The sequence below is a fragment of the Parus major genome, chromosome 1, assembly GCF_001522545.3.
Source record: "Parus major isolate Abel chromosome 1, Parus_major1.1, whole genome shotgun sequence".
Classification (NCBI taxonomy): domain Eukaryota; kingdom Metazoa; phylum Chordata; class Aves; order Passeriformes; family Paridae; genus Parus; species Parus major.
In genome coordinates this window covers 67,091,799-67,110,735 of record NC_031768.1, presented here as the reverse complement: position 1 = coordinate 67,110,735, position 18,937 = coordinate 67,091,799, and the positions used below count along the sequence as shown (strand labels likewise).

Sequence of the window (18,937 nt, the reverse complement as noted above, 5' to 3'; positions counted from 1 at the left end):
GAAAGTGAATGTTGCTGTAGGTGGCTATTTTCATTGTCTTTAGAGTGATTTCCATGCTATCCTTTTCCTGTGACTACTTTCTTCTGCCTTGTAAGTATCACTGTGGAATCTTTCTTCCCTTAATAATTCTGGTCTAGTAATTCGCATGCTAATAGCTGGCTTTGAGGTATATAGCAACAGGATCTACAGTCCCACTATTCACAAATGAGTCTTCATTCTTTATGCAATCTGATTATGTTCCCCATCCCTTGGGAGGATCCACAGTGCTGCCTTCAGGACTCTAGAACAGTTTGTGACTGAAGAAAGTCTGATGGTCCTCAGGCCAGTGAATCCACCTTGGAAGGAGCCCTGTTCAAATGATGTCTGAAGCATTCTGTAATATTATTATTATTCTCATTTCTGCCACTATTAAAAATGAAGGAAAGGAGGAAATGGCCAAGCTGGTTACCTAATTGTTTTCAAAGATTTGCATGAATCACACAGGTGGTTTGTAGTTTCTTTTCCCCTTTGGGAGACAGGGAAGAATAGATACATCCTTAATATGCCATGTAAGCCATACTTGAGCATTCCTGTGGCAGGTAGTTCTTTGCATACAGTTTATGATCTTATTACAGTAGTAGTAAGGTTAAAATTGTAAATTAGCATTTTGTTCTCATAATAAAAGGCTATGTTTGAAAAAGAGTGCAGAAAGCAATAGTTAAACTGCTACCTATTGATTGAGTACTGTGATCCTGTGCTGGCTGAAAAGTTAATAGTGATATGCTTGAGGATGGCAGGTTACTTTGCTTAGCAGAAATTACAGAAGATTCTGAATAAGTTTGTGTTGTGTGAAATTCAGTGTTGACATATATTAGGTTCTACTTTGTTGACAGAGGGAATAAAAGAAAATACATATACATCATTGGGACATCAGAGTCAACGTCCCTCTGTGCTGATGGCTTGATAGATAAGCCAGGCCCTGCAATTATTTTTTTCCTGACCCAACCAGTTATGAGCAAAGACATGGAGATCTCTGTTTATGTGAAGCCATTTACAGTCTAGAAAGAGAATAGAAATTGAAGCTGGAGATTGTCAGCAATGATTAATAGGCTTTGGAAAACCTTCCATATAAAGCAAGATTAAACTTTTCCCATTAGAACTATATGCAGAATACTAGCCTTGATGAGGAAAGGGAATTGTGTGTTCTCTCTATCCTTTTTGATGAAAGACTAAAGTCTGTGTAATAAACTAAAAAAATGTCAAGTATGCAAGAAGTTCTTTTTAGATGGTGTGTCATTAGTTTATGTAATTAACTGACAAAAATATCTGAGCAGTGAGAAGATGTTGTTATTTCTACAACAAAAGATTACATGCTTAAATGCAATATATGCATTTAACTATTCTTGAAGTCCTTTCTTCTGTAAATCCTTGCACTTCAAAATACAAGCAAACTAGATACAGCAACTAAAGAGACACTTTCCCAATCCAGAATTGTCCGCTGACGAATTTCTTGCACCTTCTGTCAAACCATCTGCCACAGGCTAATGAACAGACAGCATGCTGGATTAGATGTAGCACTTGTATGAGCGATTTTGATAGTTCCTGTGTTCCTTTCAGTGGGAACTCTGTGATTAATGAAGCTTAGAGTTAAATTTTTTGAGGGCAGGGGTGGGCAAGTTCTTTCTTTGAGCTTCCGCACTGCAGGATGCCGTTGACAGAGAGGAGTGACAAACCTACATCGCTTGAAGCATCATTTTTGAAGCATGTTTCAGTGTTTTCTTATAAGCCTTCATTTAGCAAAAGGACATCTCAGTAACCTGTTGTATGCCCATGAGAAGTAATAGTTGAATTGAGAGGAGTGCAGAGCTGTACCTGTTTTGGGCTGGGGGATCATCGCAGTTCCAGGTACCAAACATCACTCTGTAGTATAAAGCAGATACCAGAGCTGGAGCTACAACCTAGCTAGAGCAAATACCAGCTTCATTTCAGACTTCTCTCTCTGAGGAATCACCACCATGACCTCTTAGAATTTCTTCCTGCTGTTCTGAGCAAGATACCACACTGTGAGCTGACACTGGCAGGAAGTACAACCACAGATTTTCATCTAGAACACAAAGAATAAGTTTATTTCTATTATCTCACTAACTGGGGGATCCCCCAGCAATACCCAGGCAGAGGCACACAAGAGGCAGGCACTGTTAAGTTTTGGTAGAACGCTAGAGAATCACTGGCCTGCAGTTCACACAGGTTTATCAAGGGCTCTCCCAGCTGCCAGGTCATTTGAGCGATTTACAGTCCTCCTCACCAATCTTTGACTTTTTAACACATTCCTCCCAGCACACCACAAGTATTTTTTCCAGTAGCAGACACAGATCTTGTATTTGAAGCTCTCTCTATACAGACTAGCAGAGAAAGCATTTATTTATTTAATTCCAGTGTATGCCCTTTTGAAGTATTCTTAGATATACTTCATAGATGTATTTGTGTTACTCTTTAAGTCAATCATTCTTGAATTTTTCAGCACTAAAAAAAGGTTAATGATGCTGTTTGGTCACTCTTTAGTGATTCCTACAATTACTATTGAAATGGGAGCTGCTTGTAAACATCAAAGGTCCAGAACCAACAACAGTAAGTGGAAGTGACTGGCCTTACCACAAAGCTGTCAGCGCTGCTGATGGTTTCCAGTCTCTAGACCTGCTCGTGATCAAACCAGAAGCACGTCACTGAACACAGGTGGGCTGCTCTAAGGACAAAGGAGCAGGGAACCAAAGGATGTTCTTCCTGCAACGTGGTAGTTGCAGTAAGAACATTCCTTTTTGCCTGTTAAACCAGTCTTAGAAGCAGCTGGAGTGAATCTCTGTTGGCCTGTCAAGAGTTCTTGCTGGAATCTTTTGCCATACTACATTTGCTCTTTGTACTATAATATTTGGCTCATGATTACTGCCATTTTGCATATTGATCAAAAATGCAATTTTTTTTCTTTTGTTCAATTGTTGTTTTTTTAAAGTGTTGAAGAGTGAGCATGCCCAGGTGCTCCTCAGCACCACAGGTGCTTCTTTGCTAGCAGAAATTCTGATGGCTTAAAATTTTTGCTAAATCAGCTGTGACATAATGATGCCACGGCAAGAAGATCCACAAGGTGAAAAACCTTTGTGGTCATATTGGAACAGTCTGTGCGTTGTGCCTGCGTGTGTTGCATTAATAACCAATCATTGGAATAAATCGATTTTTTTGCCCGATCTGATATGCAGCCTGTTATCTTTGATGTATTTAATGAAGTCTCCCAATTCAGTAAGTTGTACATAGATAGTGCACACACCAAAAAAAACCAATGTGGGCATGGCTGATAGATCAAGCTATTTCAGTCCATGCTTTCTGTCCTAGCATAACTTAAGTGACTTCATGCTTTCAGTGTGCCTACTTTCAATAAACTGACCAGCTTAGTTTATGTAACTGTCAAAGAGGGCAAGAGTCATTGCAGTTCATTTGTCATTCCTCATCTCCTCCAGCTGTGCATAAATTCATGGGAGTTAAAAGTAGATTTGGGGACTTTCTGGAGTTAATGTTACTGGGTTGTGATTGCCATTTCATACCTGAAAAGACTCTGAGATCTCTGTGTAAATACTTATTTTTATTCTTTTATATGTAGTAGTTAAACTCAGAAGTTAAAGTTGCTTCTGAATTATAGGCATTCTGGTGACCAACTAGGACATGATACTGTGTAATGCAATTCTGTAGCAAATCTCCTTAATTTTTACACAAGATACAGCTAAAAGATGGATCCATTAGAATTCCTTTTCTTTTTCTCTCTCTTGGCTTGTTTATTTACCAGCTTAAATGCTTTAAAACCATTGTTGTTGCCTGTGTTGAAGCATATTCAAGTTTTTTTGGCATTTGGGGGATGGGGAACAGATTTCAGGGTCTGTCTCTTAGTTTTGTTTGTCCCAAGCAAGGCCATGAAAGGGTAACTAATTTTAGTGATGTGAGATCTGTATCCTCTCTGGCTGACACCTGCAGCATCTCAAGCAGCACTGGATGCCTGTGTGTGTGCGTGAAGCTAAATCAAGACCCTAAGGCCATATAAGTGATATAAAGCTGTTACAGTATCCCAGAGCTACAATATTGTAATAATTGTTGACATTGTGTCCTGTGAAAGAGGGAAAATACTAAGGTCAGAAATTCTATGGCATTTGGTGCTCTTAAGGAGGCAAGGAGCATCATTTAATGAACCTTTAAGATGTGGGCTGCCGTACTGGAACTATTTTAAATCCATCTGTATCCTTGCAGCTGCTGGAAGGATCAATCCCACTCAACATCACTGAGTGCATTAGGCTTTAACAGCAATTTGGGATGGGTCCAATTATCATGACAAGTAATCTTTCAGATCAAAAACATCTTAAAATTTGGACTCTAGTCATATCTACCTTTGAATAGATCGTTTTGCTATTTTTAATTTAGTTGAAACTACATTATTTAATTTCCACTTAAACCTATCAGTTACAACCAGAATGTACTGCATCTAGTAACTGTCTGGCCTCTTCTTTTCTAAAAGATCTGAAAACTCAGTTTTAAGTTTTAATTAGTGTGTATAGTGCAGATTGTGGTAGGTGTGTTGTTAATCCTTTTTTTTTGTTAAAGATTGAAAATAAATCCACTCTGGCTTGCCTTATATAACCTCACACTTCCGAATATTATCTGTGGAATATTGCTCTACAATTTAAATTAAAAAATCCCCATACTAAGTCTCTATCATTGGGCTACATATGCTTCAGAAAGCCCTATGGATTTCACTACTGGCCAGATGGAAAACTATGTTAAATAGGAAAATAACACTTTTCACCATGGTCTTGTTTAATATTCATCATAGACGTTTCACTACTTAAACAAAGTGATTATTGAGACTTAGTTGGTGGTCAGAGTGAAAGATAACAAACAGCATTTTTTACATAACAATGTTAAAATAGAAAAGTTTGTTCAAGGCAAAATTTTCAAATAGCAGCTTAGTTTATTTGCTGTTTCTTGAAATAAACCATTTCTTCTCTAAGGTATTTCCATATTTTTTTAATAATCTCCTAATTTCATGCTAAGCTTAACAATAAGATCTCATTTTAGGATGCCGATATCTTCTAGTACTTCTAGTAGAAATTCTTCAGTATTATCAGTTCCTGTGGTTAGGCTTTTATTTAAATATCCTGCTTATTTGTGTGAATTGTTACTTTATCATTTAATTTGGAAGTGTAATTTGTGTAGGTAGTCTTGTACATTTCTCCTTTTGGGCTGGAGTTAGAACAGGAATCTAAACAATTTGAAGTTCAAGTTCTGAAATCTTATAGTCTTAGGTTTGTGTGAAAACCTAAACCAAGGTTTGCCAAGTGAGCTTGGCTGTCTGTGAGACCATCTCTTCAAAGTCTTGTATTCCAGTTGTGTTGTGATCTGGGAGTCCTGTGATTCATTAGTGGGGTTATTATCCATGGCGGTAAATATTGCAAATTGCATGGGTAGAAATGGCTTCTAATGTCATTTGGTGCATGTGCCATCCAGTGTATGAATGAGGAGATTGAGTCAAGAGCCCAGATTTTGCCTTGTGTGTGGTCGGGATCGTCCAGTTCTTCGGCAAGCTCTGAGGAGATCACTGAAAGTTAGGGACTTGGTGTTTGTGCAGGAGTAAGGAAGCTGAAGCAGAAGTTTACAGTGTGTGTAAGCTGAGCTCTAAGTGTAATCCTAGGGCCCTGTGTTGCTGGTGGAGCAGCTTCTGCTCTCTGAAAGATGTGCATTGTAGTGGTTTATAGTCACATATGGTTAACTGTATTGGGAATGTGTGCATTACTGGCTGGCTCAAAATATGGAGGTGTGGTGACCTTGTCACTGATGTACAGGTAAAAGAATTTAAAAAATTATAGCTAAATGCATTTTTCCGTGGTATTTTGAGCCTTCCCCCCAGCACAGCCAACTCCCCCAGTTTATATACTGGTCATGATGTTCTCTTTAGCCAGTTTGAGTCAGCTCTCCCAGTCATGCTCTGTCCCAGCTTTTTGTGTACCTGCTCACTGGCAAAGTATGGGAAACTGAAAAGTCCTTGACTTAGGGTGAGCACTACTTAGCAACAACCAAAACATCACAGCATTATCAACATTGTTCTCATACTGAATCCAAAACAACAGCACTGTACCAGCTACTGAGAAGATAATTAACTCCATCTTAGCAGAAACAATAAGGGAGACTGATGACGCTTGAAGGTGACACAGAGTTTAGTCCCACACGTCCCAAACAAGAGGAGTGGAGCACTCTTGACAGTATCCAGCATTAGCCAACAAACAGCCCCCTTTGCCAGACAGTCCTGTGGTCATGTAGCAACTTCCTTTTAACTGTGGTGAAGATAAGGAATGTTTAAGGGAAATATCACACAGTTCATCATTTTAACCAAGAGCAATATGGGAAAAATATTAAGGACTTACTGGGAAGGGACATGAACTCTCTGTGTATATCACAGTTTCTGTGCTGTTAATACTGTAGTTAGAGTTTCACATATTAGAGACACATTAAGATTTTTATATATTATAGAAACCTTAGAAATTGCTGCCAGGATGATAATAAGATGCTCAAAAGCATAACTTTAATCAGTGCTCCTTAGAGATCTCAGCAGAGTTATCACACATTGAACACCTCTGTGAAAAAGCAAGAGTTGGGAAACAAGAAATTTTGGCTCTTCTGCTTTACAAGGTGAAGGGAGAAACCTTGCAGCACTAAAGCATTAAAGATGTCTCTTCTGGATTAATGAGCTACATGAACAATTTTCACAGTCTGGAGGGGAAAGGAAGCATAATTTGTGATTGAACAGCTAAAAGAAGGTGAGAATTAACAGGATCAAGAGTGTTGGAGAAACACAGGGGAAATGGGTGAAGAAAAAGCCTAATTAGACAAAAAGAAGAGAGAAATTAGAAAAAATCACTGAAAGGGACGAAATAGCTAGGCCCAAACGAACTAGAAAAAGATGCATTTTTATGTGTATATGTATGTTTAATAACGCTGGAAAGCATAAAGAAGCAGAAAGAAAACATTGAAATGGTATCATACCAAGAAGACTGTCAGATATGACATATTTAAATTAAGATACTTGCTGAAAACAAGTGAAATGGTTCTAAAATTGAAGAGTGAGTTTAAAATTTAGGGGTTTTGGAAGGCCAACCATTTCTCAGTTTGTGAAACGACCATAGAAGAGCTATTGCATCCAGACATTAAAATCCATTCTGAATTTTGCTAGTGGTAATTCAAAGCTACATATTTATATTTAGCAGTGTGAGAGGAGTTGGCTGGCTCTTACACAGTTAGCACCTCAGTATTGCTAAGCAAATTAAAATGTATTGATATCTTGGAAATTGTTTGGGGTTCATGATGTAGTAAGAGAGCCATGTCTATGTTCATGGTACAATAAGTAGAATATTAAGTAATCCAGCAGCTAGGTCTAACATTAGTTTACAGATTCACTGATTATGACTAGGAAGGGAAGAATAGTGTTGCCATGGTGAAGTCTATATGATAAAAGGCAAGAAGAACAAGCTAGTGAATAATTGATACATGTCTAAGATTAGAAACGATCATTTGCAGTGTGTGCTTTGATGTTCATGCATGCTTTTTACTTAAAAAAAGCTCAGAGAAACACATTAGCACAGACTATGACAGATTTTTGCATGAGCTTTTAGGTAAAGTACCAATAGGTTACATGTGGAAGAACACACAAATATACAGTTACTACAGTGGTAAGATTGAAAATTTGAGCAAAAGCCAAAAAGTTCCAAAATGGAAAGCTGTAAGCGTGGGATATATTTGGCCAGCCTGCATGTATTACTATATTTCTTTAACACAGAACACAAATAAATAAGAATGTTTATCATAAAATTCAGTAAGATAAGTTGTAACTTTGTGCCTGTGTTTTTATCTCCTTCTGTCATATGATTTTTTAATCTTTAGTTTAGAAGTAATTTAGTAAGATCTCCTAGGCCATCTTGAATTAGGAACAGTAGTTACAAGTCCTGATAAAGCTTAAAAACAAACCTTTTCAAAACATATAAAAATTTGACTGCTCTTGCAAAGGTATCTGAATAAAGTAATGGATAAACCTGTAGATCGTCCAGAGCAAAGAACTGCAGGCATCATGCCTTTATAAACAGTTCTGCTTAATGAATGTGTGAGTTAGTTTTGTAAACGTATGATGGAAATCAGTGATTGTACACAATAGTTCTAAATACAGTCTGTCTGCCCTGCAGCAAACTCTAATTCTCATAAATTCCTTTCTAGAAATCTCAGTAGCAAGAGCTATTTTTCCTTATTAATTAGCTCCTTAAAATAAATAAAAATACATGAAGTTGTCTTGTGTAGAGCAATCCTGAGGCTGATGGTGTTGTTTTTTCTGCTTGCAAGCTGAATTAAATTACTCAGGGGGGAAAAAAAATGTCCAGTATGGATTAGTCTACTGCATCATTATTATTTTTTTCTTTTTTTGATGCATCAAATTTACAGGGCATTTTAAAGTAATCACTGAAGGAAACATAAAGGAACAAATTAGGTTAATCTCTGGTAAGTTATAAGCAGGTTGTGACCATATACCAAAGCTAGTTCAGTAGTCACTGTGAAATAGTGACAACAATTGTCAAAGGATAGCATTGAGAGATACTGTAAAGGATGATGGCAAATCATATGGGAAGTATCAGGTTCCATTTTAGTTCATTTACTGCCTAGAATAAGTAAGGAGTAGCATACAGTAGGTAACAAAAAGTTTGGATTTGTATTACATGATGAAGCACTTGATTTCTTTGATTAACTTATAAAGCTGCACAGGCTTCCTGTGCTTTTTTCTGTTGAAAAATAGACAAACTGGCACTGATGATTACAAAGGAATCAAGACATAAAAGCTAAAAGGAAAGGGAGAGGGTTTGCATTCCTTAAACATAGTATGGATAGAGGATCATTAAGGTACATGATACATATAAAAATGATCAGCATTTTTTTTTATCAGCTGGTTTGTGGTATGCCTAAATATTCTTATTTTCCACAGAGCAATGTATTTTAAGATTGGGGTTTCAGATTAGATTTTTGTTGCCTGTCCCAGAACTGAATCAAGTACATTGGTATTTTATATATTGTTTTATACACACTAGCCATGGTCTGTGTAGAAAAAACTATTCCAAACTTGTATGCTTTTCATACTTGCCTGCATACTTACCTGCACAATGCTTTAAAAATAGATTTATGCAGAAAAGGAAAGAGGCTTTGTGTCTGAAGCAACAATCCATATAGATGTAGAAATAATAATAATAGTTCATGAGGTCTGTGTTTGCCCCTGTATTCTTCAGTCAGTGTTATATTTGATATTTGGATACATCTTTATTAATTGCAAAAAAAGGGTAGGATTTTCCAGTACCTTGAAGGTCTTGGATAAACATGTCATTGAGGAATGTGAACTTGATAAATATACCTTTGAGAGCAGACTGGTGAAGGTTACTTTTTGCAAGAAGGGAGTTCTCACCCAGCAATTAAAATAGAAGTGAAAATGATACAGATTGAAAGCTAATAACTGTAATTACCCTCAAAATTAAAAAGCACTTATCTTTTAGGATGGCCCCATCATTAATGAGAGACTCTTCAGTGAATGGCAGCTGTTGTCTGGTCCTTGCCTTCCTGTTCATCCCTTTGAAATGGAACTGAGGACTGCAAAGGTTCCCCTGCAGATGTTGCAGTCGGCAGTTCCTCGCGTGCTGCTCCGAGCCAGGGTCACCGTGTTGGCAGCAGAGGTGCACTTTGTGTGACCAGGCACACACTGTCCTGTGAGGCACTGCTGAATAGAGATGATATGGGTCAGGTTTGGGGATCTACTGGTCAGTTAAAATTATATATCAAAATTACACACAATGAAGGAAAGCTGTGTAATTCCATAAAAACAACAGACACTGTTATTTTCCTTAATTAGCTCTCAGAAGTTTCAAAGTAACATCTTGAAAGAAGTGGCGGCATTGAAGTGTGTCTGTTTTTGTGTGAATGTCTCCAACAAGGCAACAATTAAAACTTCTTTTTATAGATGAGTGAAGAGTTAGGCCTGTATTTCTGCTACCTGCTACTTGCTGGTCTTCTATTAGATATTTCCATAGAATTTAGATATGTTTTCCTATGCCTTATTTCCCATATAGGTTGCTAAGCATCAATAAATGAATTCTGCATATGTCTGTGATTTGCATACAGGGAAACATCATCACAGAAGTTGCATGCATTTGTTAATATTTGTTTCTATTATTTCTTTATAAGCGGTGGTTTGGTTTGATTCAGTTCAGTTTGGGTTGTTTTTCAGAAAGGCAGTACAGAGTATTGCAAATCACAGATATTCTCAAGTTTCCTTCTCAAAACTTGGAGCTGTATCATGTAGTTTTCCCACCTTTTTTACAACAGAGTGGTAAACATTAATCAGAGGCTTCACTGTCAGAGACTAATAGGTCTGGGTCTGCTGAGCATGGTGGAGAAGAGCAACACATTAAGGACTCTCTATTAATACTTTTGAGAAAAGTTTTTTTAATCAAGATTCATGCTCATATCATTTTGTTGGTATAAGTTTTGAACAAGGTATTGTCTGCTTTATTCTGAAGCAGTTTTCTGGCAGCATGATTAATAGTGGTTTATTGTACAACCAAAAAAAAAGCAATACTGATTTGCAAATATAAAGGCATCCTTGCAGATACTTTCTGAATTGTTTAATTTTCCTAAATAAAGTATTTTTTAAAATAATTTTACAACTGAATGTCTGTTCTTAATTTATCTATTGTTTTGGAAATCCTTATGATTCTTGTTCTTGATTTAATTTTTGAGATTGCCATCTGCATGACATCTAGAAAGTGCACTCACTAAAAGTATTATTCAGAGCACTCGTATTATCAAGTCTAAGCACCTACAGTTTGATTTTGTATTTCTTTTTTTGTCTTTTTTTTGCCTTTAAGTATTTTAATAAGCAAGTGGGCTGTAAACTGGTTGGTATTACAACTAAAAGTGACTTACATGCTATTTTTGTTTGTCTTCTTAATTATTCACTCTAAAGAAGTGTACTTTAAGTTTAAAGACATAAAAGACATGGATATGGATAAGTTAATTCTTAGTCAAGGAGAGACCTTGTTTGGTTCAATTTCCACTCTACTATATCTAAAATGCTAAAGAGTTACTTGAGATGGAAAAAGAAAGAAGTAATGCTGTACTAAAAAAAATTGCCTATTAGTTAGACAAAAAGAAATTTAAACTAAAGAGATGGCTAATTTAATGACATGAAGGGAGAGTACTGGCTGAAGTGGGTGTTTTGTGTCTCTTCTTAAACTACTTAGCTGCTGACAAAATATTTGCAGATCATGAAAGGGTCTCTGTAAAACAGGTTTCTGTTCTACATGTTTTGGTAACCATCTTTCAAGTTGTTCTTCATGCTTGTGCCTTCAAGTGAAGCTGGAAAAGTTCAGGTCTTCATCTTGTTCAGGATGTCGTACAGATTGTATAAGAGTTTCATCCAGAGTTTATTTATTGAAAGTTTCATGACCCATTGTCTGGACCACTGAATTTGCTTCCATGTCTAATTAATCAAAACAGAGTGGGAAGGAAGTTCAGAAAAAGGAAAGTTATTTAATGAAATTCTATTTTAGAGATTGATTTTAATTAAAACTGGCAAAAGAAAAGTAGTAGCCCCTATCTGAATACTATTACTTCCAGCTCCATCAAAGAAGACTAGTCAAATAAAGATCAGATTTTTGTCTCTAATTAGAGATCTGAGATTTTTAATAAGGGGGTTATTTTTCATATTTTTATTCAAATGGACCTTCACTCTTGCTGTAGTGACCAAACCAACACCTGGTGCACCATTAGAGATGCTTGCAGTAGAAAGCCTTATAGTCACATGTAGAATATTCCTTTCCTTCTGAGCAATGAAGTGCTTTCTTTTTATTGCTTTGAGACCCCACATTGCTAGTGAGGCTGTGGGTTATGTGATCCTTTTCACCAGGAGGAAATCAGGCCTGATGCTGGAAAATCAGATTCTGTCATCCTGCACTTTTTTCTGTCCCACTAGGTCTCATGTTGGCTGTGCTCAAGTTTTCCCAATGAAAATTAATGTGAAATAGAAGGAGGGTTGGGTTGTTTTTTTGGGTTTTTTTTAATATATATTTTGTTTAATCTTCTACCATAGACATTAGGACTTTTTTAGAATACTGTCTGATTTTGGTCCTTTTCACTTCTTAACTCCTTGACAAATGCAAGTTATTCAGGAGTGACAGGCAGTTTTGAGGTGAAATGTATCTAGAACTGTTGGGTTTTGAAACATTCTCTTATGAAATAGTCATGAGAGTTTAGAATGGGGTGGTATTTACTGGTGCTAACTGTCAAAGTATTTATCAATGTGGTGATAAGGGTGTACAGTAAGGTAAGTGCTTTGTCACTAATTAGGTAAATTTTAAAGAAGCACGTTATCTTATATATGATTGGTACAAAACAGTCTGCCAAGTTGGGCTCTAGAGACTTTGTAATAACACATCAGAGAATAGTGCCTTCCTGCTGGTATGTTTACAAATCTGTTTCACAGCATGAATGATGCATCTCAACTCTTCATTTAGTCTATTTACTAAATGAGTAGTTCATACTAAATTAGCATTTACTTGCTGTGTGAAGCAACATTGTTACCTGAGAAGGCTCCTGTGTAAGAGACATAGTGTTGGGATGAGAGTTATAATAAAATATATTATATGTAGTGTATATATATATATATACACACACTTATAAGTATAAATGAAGAGCAGTACCAGTTGTCTGTGAGAGTATGAGGGGAAAGCACGAGCACCAGAGCTGCATGTGCAGTGTGAGCTGGACCAGAAGAAATCGTCACGTTGCCTTTCTGAGCTTTTTGCACCAGTTCAGAGCTGTATGCTGCCCAGGCCTGGCCAGACCAAACCAAACTCTCAGAAGAGGAGTTATTTGGGTGGATGTGGGCAACTGATAGAGCTCTGCTCCTTCCAGCCCCCAGACAAAGGGTTTACGTTGTGCAGCTGCTCCGAAGCAAGCACAGATGTTCCTGGTGGTAGCGTTGCACTCCACAGGCTGGCTGAGTGCATCCCTGCTGCTCAGAAGGTGCGCTTCTCCCCTCTGCATAAATAGTTAAAAAGTGAAAAATGTAACTTTTACATGAATACAAGTGGTCAACATCCCCAGCCAAACTTATTGTCTCTGTGATACATAATCAGTTCCTGGCCAAATAGAGAAAGACTTTGGATTTGTGGAGGGTGGGAAAATCATTAACTGGAACAATTTTTATGAACACAAAAGTGATACTATTTTGTGTACCTAAATAGTTTTGGGTAGTTTTGTGGGGCTTTTAATTTGGGTTTTTTTTTCATACACTACTGTTTGAGGTACTGGTTTCATTGATTCTTTCACAGAATGATTATTTATAAACCTTCAAAATAATGTATTTTATCCTGTAATTATGCCTATTGTTAACCAGCACAAACTTAGTAAATCAAATTATTATTAATTTTGTTATTACTAATAATTAGTTATTTAGTAATTTAATTACTAATTAGTAATTAGTAATTAAAATTTTCAACAGTATCTTTAATGTTTCCCTTCACTTTTTAAAAAAAATTTAACATCTTGACACAAAAATACTAGTACTGAACCTTTCTCTGTAAGTATTCAACATACTGAATTACTTAACCAGGAACATTTTTAACAGGATTTTATTGTAAGTGAAGATTTTTTCCAGCATTCAGTGGAAAGGGAAGATTAGTTCAAGAATAGCAAAGTATTTACATGATCTTTTGCAGGGATTAACATGTTCTCTGCATGAATTATTTCTCTTAAGAATCATTATCATATATTGATCTCAGAACTAATTACCACTCTGAGTGAGAAATAGTTTAGCTGCTTTTGCTTCGTTCTTCTGTGTTGTTTGTTGCCTTCTTTTCTTAGAAAGTTACATTTCTCGTGAAAAAAGTGGTATTTCCCCTTGCACTTCCCGTTCTTTTCTCTCTTTTTATTTTTATTCCTCCACCTTTAGTTGCAAAATGTGACTGGTGCAGTTGCTGTTTTGGACCCCACCCTTAGGGTTGCTAGGCAGACGAACGTGGTTGCGTAAGTAACCTGTTACTGAGCAGGCTGCTGCAGCCCTAATCAGCCACCTAATGACAGCCAAGTCCTAAAGGAAATAACTCCTACCATTTACTGTTTGGATCCAGACTTTTTAAACATGGAAAAAATGAAGCGTCGAATTTGTTTTAAAAAAACAAAACAGATAAAGAGAAAGAAATCTGCCAGCAGAAACTAGTGTAAAGCAAGAATATAAATGCCTGAAAATAACTGTCAGAATAGCAGCTCCTGAAAGTGGAAAATGCAAGAGCTCTATTGGGGTTTTTTTCAGTTTTGAGGTTTGGGTATGTGGATTCAGTCTGGGTTCACCTCTGGCTTCTTGGGCTGGTTAGTCAGTGACCTCAAGTGAACTGCATAGATTTTGTGAGATAGTTTCTAGTTTGTTCTGTGCAATAAATATTTCACTCTAATAATTCATATCTTGACATTCCAAATCAAACTGATCTCTCCATCCCAGTGAAGTGGTATAGTATAAATTACCCAAAGAAGCAGCATGTGTGTAAATATTTGAAATAGGGTAGTAATGCTTTCTGACAAATAGTACTTCAGATTTGTTTGGTAAAAAGTTTGTATGCATTTCTGCATGTTCTGGAGATCGTTATCAAACTGATCATTGTTTATTAGCACCATCTTAAAGTTGATAAACACTGAAATATTAGGAAATATTCATATGAAGCTGCATGTGGGAAAGAAGAGAAGCAGAGAGCAGAGCCTGGAAGGGTGGTGAGACAGTGGCTATGAATTTCAGGTGAGCAGACAAGATACTGTGAAAACAAAACTATGACACAAAGCTGTAGAGAGGTTAAGAGGCAGTGAAAGGAGCAGGTTTGCAATAGCTGATGACATTTTTGAGAATAAATTATTCCTTGTCATTAAGATCAGCGAAGAAAAGCTCTTTTGTTGTTTTTCTGGGCTCTGGCCAGTGTTGGCTTTGCCGTAGGGAGATAAAGTGGGCAGTTACTCAGCCGCTCAGCTGGTGGAAGCAGACAGACAGCTCCGTAAGATCTAGTTGTGTCCTGCCTCCCCTCTGCTTGTGGCTCTTCTTGAGTGGTGGTTCAAGGACTGTGAGATGGCCAGGCAGCAGATCTATGCCTCTTGCTGCACAGCCAGGCATGGGCTGCTCTCCCCTGTTCTCACACACTGAGGGGCCAGAATGGACCAGGCAGCCCCGATAACCACCCTGGGTGGTTTTTCTCGGAAGCAGCTTTACCATCCTTATCTCCCCCAGCGCCGTGGGAGCACACCCGCTTCTGCATCTCAGCCCTCCTGCTTCCTCCTTCCTCTTCCTCTCTGCTACCCACTGCAACTTCACATCTGCCTTCGCAAAGCTCTGAGCCGGCTTTGCGAAGCAGCTGCCAGGCTCGCTGGGCTAAGGGCCTTTGCTTCTGGAAATTACACCATCTGTCTGTGCACAGTGTATGGAGTTTATATTTAGATCACCTTGTATCTGGCATCTGGACTTTATTCTGTGTGCTTGATGAGACCTGGTTGGGGCACTTTCTTTTGTGGATGAAATTCCGCATAATGTATGCATTGTTAGTTCTCAGCAGCCACAGTGAATAATGTTCCATAGAAAGAATTGTTCTTTCTGTAGAGCTGTTATTTCTATTGGTGAGAGCTGCATGCAGGGTGCCATTTATTATTGGTGTTTTTCAGAATAATCAGACACAGACAGGGCTCATAAAGAAGATTTTGCCCTTGAAATTAGATCAATTATAAGTATCTGCAAAGATGGGCTAATTCATGACAGATCCAGCAATACTGAGTAATCTGATAATAAACTGTGTTGTGGTATATAGCTGAAGATTTTATGCATAGAACTGGGTTGCACAGTAGGTTTCTGTTTGCTTTTTATGTATTTTTTTTCTGTAAAGGAATCTTTGTCATAGCTTTGAGATCCAGCAACTGATTTTATTACGAGTGCACAGAGTACCATGCTGCCTGAAGGCCAACAGAGGGTGCTGGAGTGATGCAGCTCTTACCTTCACTCATTTTTGTTGGTTTCTGGAGAACAAGGTGCAATTTGACAAACCTCTTATTTGGTATGTCTTACTGTACAGCTGTGAAGTTACTGCCTTTTTTTTTTGTTGTTCATCTATTTTCATTATTTTGATGCTTATAGAGATTATTATGAAGATTATTTCAGGAATGCACGTTTAACAATAATATTTAAAATAACAATGTGTACCTGCTTAGGCATTTTAAAATTTCCTTTACGGCTAAAAAAGATACAAATAAAAATTCTCCTTTTTCAGAAGAAAAGACTGGGCCCAGTGGAAGTATCAATTATTTCTGTGACTTGTGTACACCTATTATTGTATATATATTATATAATGATGCAGATGTAGCAAACCACAGATCTATGAAAGTCATGGTTTGGTGTAAATAATACCTGGGTAGAAATAGGATACTTACAATGGAATTTTTCAAGGAGGATGAATAAAAAGTTGGATAGCATATGATAAATCATTGTGCAACACTTCACAGTTAACCGTACTGTACTCTATTTCAGGTTCCTCATTTTTATCCTTGTTCAGGGTCTTGTTTCCCTCAGTTTGTAGAGGAGACTGTGTCCTTTGTACACTGGACTGAAAAGGTGGCATATCTGCAGAGGGTTGTAATGTTTGGTTTGTGACTGCTTGTTTCAGGTTGTCCCTGTTCTTTGAAGTAGTGTCCATGAAAGTCAGTAATTAGACTGTATTACACAGAGCCTGGTATGGAAAGCTCTTCCTCCCTCTCCTCCTGGCCATGCTCCTCCCCATAGCACAGGATAATGGCTTCAGGTTACCCGAGACTGAAAAGTGCAATTTGTCACAGGGATATGCCGAACTAGGTGATTACTTCTAACATGCTGTCTCTCCTCAGTGCACAGATGTTATGTATGATGCCTAAGTCTGCTCTCTTGTACTGATGGTGATAACCTGAAGTATTCCATTTAATTGGGATTTCTTTTTATGATTTTAAAACTTGATAACCCATTTTTGACCAAAAGTCTTGTATGTCTCTGACAGCATCTCACTTCTCATCAGGGAGATGAAAATAGGATGGTTTCAATAACCTGTCAGATCTACTGTCTGTCATCCCTATATTATAAAGCCAAGAAGCATCTAAACAATGGAGCCTTATCTTTAAAACACATCTGGAGTATAACAGAAAAAAAAATACCCAGATCCGCAGAAATTTTGAAGGAGCAGATCTGAGCTGTGACTGCCCTGTCTCTCTGAGGGACTTTACTCAAATGCCACAGTTTGATACTCTTAATGTTCAGGAAACCTGATAAACATGATAGAAGAGAATTATTCAGACTTAGAGCAGTGCTAATTTAAGTGTGGACAGAGGTACTACTGTGTTTTTATAGACATCAGCTGCAAAGGGCTATCCAGAAGGATAAAGGCACTGAAGAGAGAAATCAAGATGTGTAACCCCTTTAATAATGCATGCTGAAGTGGCAAGGGTGGTTCCTGTTGTCAGCGCAAGGGTGGGGAGAGGAGACAGGTTGTAAAACACCCCCTTGTGAGATAGTCAGCTACTCAGTATCATTTGTTAATATCAGCTCAGTAGATCTTCTAATTACATGCTCTGTCAAACATTTTGTGGAGCTGAACAAATCAAAGGGGAGATGGACTGTCCTATTTTCTGCCACGGATCTGGATTATTCAGGTGGAGATACAGTGTTCAAGAGGCTGCTCTGACAGCATTGTGGCTATCCAGAGAAGTGTGTCTCTGTCCTTGGAGGTATTCAGTGCTTTGGTTGGACAAGGTCCTGTGTAACTGCACTCCATGTTCAAGTGAGCAAACAGGTGTCTTGCTCATGTCACAGATCTACGTAGCATCATCGCTACTCGAGCTCACAGAGAATATTCAAACTGCCCTCACAGTAACAAGATTCAATTTGGATTTGGTAATTTAGCATTCTGGGCCTCAGGGCATGCCCACCATGGGATGGTGCTCTCTCTGCAAAGTGTGGTATCTGCATCTGCTGCCAATGGTTCTGCAGGTGGTAGTCTCAGCTTCAGAGCCTTTTGGCAGCCACATGTATTTGCACAAAACAGGAATATAGTGTTTCCTGTTCTAATAACTACCTTGCAGTTATACCCAAATAGATTCCAAAGTGCGTTCCTACCTTTCAGCACCTTTTTTTTTTTTTCCATAGGTTCTGTTCTGTTTGCTTCTGCCTAAGGAATTAACAGCATAAGTCAGTTTTTGCTGTTGCTTGCAGCTTCTGACCAAAAATCTACAAAAAAAGAGTCTAGTTTAAAGTCTAGTTTATAGTTCATACTGTCAGTGTAAAGACAAGTTGTAATTTAAAAGATTTACGACATTGATATATAAATTTTTCCCGCTTGTTTTATGTCTCTATCCAAGAACATGAACTCCTGGTAGGAAGGCATGCAATAATTCTTTTAACGGCATCTGTTATGAAATGTTTGGTAGATAAATACAAATGTTAACATCATGTTTTAAGACATGGATTTCTTTTAAACATTTTGTTTAATCTGGGAGCGGTAATATATCACATTGGCCAGGTGACTGAGGGTTGGCTGTTATTTTTCCTAGGTAGTTGTGATGGCTCACAAAGCAAAACAGTGATCTCCAGGAAGCAAGCAAGATAGCATCCAGACTGCTTGCAGTTAACCCATCTCTGCCTGAACTAGAAAACTATCTATGAAAATTACATTGCAGAATTAAAGTGTTAAGAAGGATCACTGCTGGAAACTGTTGCTTCAGGGAAAGGTAAGATTTTGCATTAATTATCCAGTCATTATGGATTTACATGAGATTTTTCTGGTAAGACTGATAGTAA

General features: G+C 37.7%; 1 protein-coding gene across 2 annotated transcripts in view; it reads left to right on the top strand.

Moving 5' to 3' along the window:
• The window catches only part of FRY (FRY microtubule binding protein), a 219,076-nt gene that overhangs the window by 9,972 nt on the left and 190,167 nt on the right, over positions 1-18,937 (top strand). For both annotated transcript variants that reach the window (XM_015629518.3, XM_015629509.3), the window contains exon 2: positions 18,691-18,867. The gene's annotated coding sequence lies outside the window, so the exon portion shown is untranslated. The remainder of the gene's footprint in view (positions 1-18,690; positions 18,868-18,937) is intronic.